The following is a 4,780-nucleotide window of genomic DNA, read 5'->3' on the forward strand; positions in this document are numbered from 1 at the left end:
CCCTCTTAGTACCTTTAATGATATAAAACAAATCTAATTTTATTTATAATAATAATAAAATAATATATTTTAAGATTGTTCCCAATTTCTTAAATAGAAATGATATGATATCTTCATATTATCAATATATAAATGTGACCCCAAAGGATTACTTTGGTCAATCCAAAATAATTATTAAAAATATTTTACGAATAATATCTACTCAATATCACACTACAAGATCCTTCTACAAATGCAGTATTGCCAATAAATTGAAAATTTCTACATACAGAAATAGTCTCAAACTTCATATCTAACTTTACGTGTTGTTTGGAAGAGTCAATCAATTTCTCGTCAGCCGCAGTTAGGTTAGAGAGTTTTTAGGATCGAAGAAAACTCGATGGTCTTCTCGCTATCTAGTCTTTCAACAGCACGAACTTTAAAGCTGGCCAACCCTTTCTACGTTTACAAGTCTGAAACCATTACTTTTGTGAACTGATGCTCACTGTATTTGTTATAGGTGGAAAAAGTTGGTACCATGCAATTTTACTTTATGGTCACCGTGATCTCAATCTCTTAAAGTCTTTCAATGTATTAAATGACACTGCAATTAATATCTATCCTCTCCGTATGGTAGAGATTATCATGATCTCAGTTGAATTAAGCTTACGTTTTAGATAGTGCATTATTTAGACAATTGCTCCTCAAATTTCTATATGACCTACAGTTGAAAAAATAAAATAAAAAAATATTGGGGTTCCTGAGGTTTGTTAGAAAAGAATAATATCAGAGATTATATTACAGTAGTCCTGACCCGGTGGAAAAGCAATGGAAGCCTCAGGCTTACAATGATCAAATCTGTGATTATATTTTTTGATGAATAAGTGTCTCAATCTTTATATATATATATATTAAATAAAATGATTTCAGAAATGGATGGCCCCTTTTCCATTTAACTTTTTCACTAGTGGATAAAACTGATTTTGCAAAATGTCTAATAAACTACTTTCTAATAAGCGATTAGAATTGATACATTTTTTTTTCTTTCTGATAATAGATCACTAACCTTGTGTTCGTACAATTTAAGCATTGCACCTAATTATTTAGCAAAAGAGTAGGATTCTCATGGGACTGCTTAGCTTATTTTGGCTAGCCGTGGCTGCTCAAATCTTTTATGGCCCAACACAATCCATTGTTTGGGTTGGGTCAACACAATTGGAATTGGAATTGGAAAAAGGTAGAATTTGGTATTCCCATTTGACTCTAAAATAAGAATTCAAAATTCCTTCAAAATACTTGTTATTTAAAATTTCCGTTTTATTTCTTATTTTTTGAAATTGAGGATTTCAACTAAAGTCAAATTTAATTGTGTTTGACATCCAGATGTCCATTTGGGGCACTTATTTTTGCGATTTTTTTTGAAATTTAATTTTTTTAAATGGGGGAAAATTTTTTTGCTATTACTTGTTCATATGTTTGGATTAAATAAAATAACTAGTACCACACATATCTAAATTCTTCCGTCTTTCTTGTAACTTTTTCATGAATTTTAATTTTGCAATGAATATTAACATTTTTGGCATGTGCCATGAATAGGTCCTTGAAAAAATTGGAGATACGAATTGCCTTTCTCACGGTAACTTTTATATTCATTTTTTGAACCATATATTCGCATGTTGAATCAAACCAACTTGGAATAACAAATTCTGAATATCAAATATTTTTAAGTTTGAAGCGAACAGTACCAAAACAAATTTTAGAAAACGTGATTTAGATTTCAAGTTTCACAATCCCAAATCAAAGATTTCAAATTCCAATTTTTAAATCATATTCTAGCAACCAAACGGGCCTTTAGGAAATAATTGTGGAGATGGTGGTCCCATAAAATAGAAAAAAAAAAGGGAAAAGAGTTTGTGGAGCCACCTGAATTTTTTTTTTGCAATAAGCAGCCACTATTCTTTTTAGCCCCAGCTTATTTTCACTAGCTAAATAATAACTACTCCACTAAAATAGTTCAAGATTCTAAATTATCCATTTTAGACAATTTTAAATGTCCATGGGAACACTTTAATGCTCAGATATAAGCACAAAACAAACTTAAGCAGCCACATGAAAACACAAAATAAATGTGATCCAAAACTCGATGAAAAAAACATACCCTAATTTTACTTAAAGGAAAATTAATATTCTCTATGATTACATTTATTCAAATGACAACCTACTTTCTGATAAGGGAAGCAACAATGCAGGTGACAAATCTTGAAGGTATAGAAGAGTGGAGAAGGGCTGCAGCTCTCTCTTCAAACCTCTGAAAAAGCATTTCTGTACACTCAATGCCAAGGTGGGCTTCCACTAGACTGCCCACAAAGCTTTTCACCAGATTTGCCTTCATCTTTCCAAACATTTTTGGATTCTTTACCCAATGCTCAAAATTCCTGTTGAGACATGCTCGACAACCCTTAGCATACTTGCACTCTCTCAATATCAAAACTGTCACTATTTTCTACTGCTTCTCTCAACTCAACTGCATTTGGGAAATACCATTGGAGATTAAATGTGTCTCTCAAGCCCAAGCTGATAATACCCTGCAAATAAAATAAAAAATCATGTTTATCACCCCTGCAAGAGTTTAGGATATCTTAATATGAAGGTGGGTAAGTCCAAATCATATTCATGAAACAATTAGAGTGTGATGTTTTAAGATTAAATCTATTAGAGTGTGATGCTTTAAGAATAAATTCTGTAAGATCTTTTGTATATCATATTCTATGATCTATTTTTGCTTCTACAGCTCTCTCATTTTGATGATAGATCATGGAATATGATTCTAAATCTTATGCAAATAAATCTTAAATAACTGTAAAAACAAAAATAAATAAAAATCAGTCGAAATCTGATGTTTTCTAATATCATAGAATTATAATTTGAGAAAGGTGAAGAAGTAAAACTTATGCGTCCACAACAAGATCATCCCATGCATCTTCAAAGTCCTGACCACAGAATTCAGCTCCCACTGAAACTTGTTGAGAAGGGGGACAAGTGTCTAGCCTCCCCATCAGACACAAAAATAGTACACCTCCTTCTACCATCTCTTCTGCTCTGCATTTCATGAAACCATTCAGATCCTTCTGAGACTGTTTTGAGTAAATATCTACAACTTCTTGCCTTCCTCTATTGATCCACACTCTTTCTTTGTTATAAGAGGGAGAATCTTTATGCACAACAACCTCAGGCACCTGCAACAATAATTATAATCAGACAACAATTCAAGAAGACTGATGATGGATTATGGAGTGTGTTTAGAAATGCTGATACAAACACTTTCTAATTGAAAAAGAATAACATTAACAATGGTTCTATGATTTCCAGAAATCCAACATGATTAACCTAAGAAGCTATCAACCAATGCAGAAATCTGATATCATTAACCCAAGAAGCTATCAACGATTGTGAACAGTAACAACGATCATAATCAACACTTTTCTAGAAAGAATGCTCTTTGCCACACGAACTCAAGAAGTTTGATGATGGATTATGGAATCTGCTTCGAAATGTTGATACAAACACACAATCTGATGGATTATGGAATGTGCTTTGAAATGTTGATACAAACACACAATCTAATCTGAAGAAAATAGCATTAACAATGATTCTATTAATTGTAGAAATATTGTATCATTAAGCCAAGAAACCATCAACTATTGTGAATAGTAACTACAAATTTTTTCAGATTAGATTGTGTGTTTGTATCAACTATTGTGAACAGTAACTAGAAATTTGAATTACACCCACACAAAAAACAATATAAAGGACTGGTTGCTTACCTGTGAAATCCAATGCAGGGCCATGATAGATAAGCACACATGAATGCTTGAGCTTGGAAAGAGGACACTGTAGAAGGATCCAGGTACCCCAGCAACAAAACCTGGCTGGTTAGACCTTTCCAATAGATCAAACAGGCCATTAAAATCATTTGATGACAAATCAGAGAAGAAAGCTTGGAATTCAGGCATTGTTGTTCCATTGCATAGATTTGTCAGTGTCCTCACAACAAAATTCATATTTGATAAGGTGTTAAGACCAGTAGCACACCCAAGATCTGCAATTCTAAGAGGGCCCTCCTTGGGGAATGTGATCTTTTCAATGGCTTCCTTAAACATGGGCTGAAGTACATGAAAAACATGCCTCTGTCTTGAAGAGTTTTCTGCATAGCTTGCTTCACCGTTCCCTGGATACATGTTATGGAGAATTTCAAGTTGTTGGGTGTAAGAATTCATATTGTCTCTCTCAATTGGCTTTGATTCATGGTCATTACTATCCTTCTCCATTGTAGGCAGCACTAACACTCAGAATAATATCTCAGATTTTCTGTACAAGAGATTAGAACTTTGAATTGGCTATTTATAAGAAATTAGTTTTAACCTAGCTAATAGTTCAATTTATTTGCTTACATAGAAGTTGTGTTCAATCAAAATAATAATGCCCAATTTCAGTATTGGGTTCTAATTTTATAGATTGTAGAAAAGATTGACTAATTGGTCAGGTTTAAGAATTCTGCTTACGAATTCTGCTTACAATACTTGTGTAGAATCTGCCATATTGAGATTTAGTTGAAAACAATTGAAATATAATAATAGATTTTTGCAAGTCAAAAGTGATCTATTGAATTCAAACGTAGAATATATACAAAGGTGATAGATTGTTGGAATATTTAATGCGGCAGTTGACGTTTGCTCCTTGAGCCAAACGCTCACTTACCTCCCTGACGTCCAGAACAGATAGAAACATAAATACGGTGGGT

The 4,780-nt window shown here is 32.8% G+C and overlaps 1 pseudogene; it reads right to left on the minus strand.

Moving 5' to 3' along the window:
• Positions 1 to 2,197: 2,197 nt before the first annotated feature.
• On the minus strand, positions 2,198 to 4,307 carry LOC149576827 (gibberellic acid methyltransferase 2-like; annotated as a pseudogene).
• Positions 4,308 to 4,780: the final 473 nt, after the last annotated feature.

The sequence above is a fragment of the Cupressus sempervirens genome, chromosome 1 (genome assembly GCF_028749045.1).
Source record: "Cupressus sempervirens isolate cs-2001-9-10 chromosome 1, ASM2874904v1, whole genome shotgun sequence".
NCBI lineage: Eukaryota > Viridiplantae > Streptophyta > Pinopsida > Cupressales > Cupressaceae > Cupressus > Cupressus sempervirens.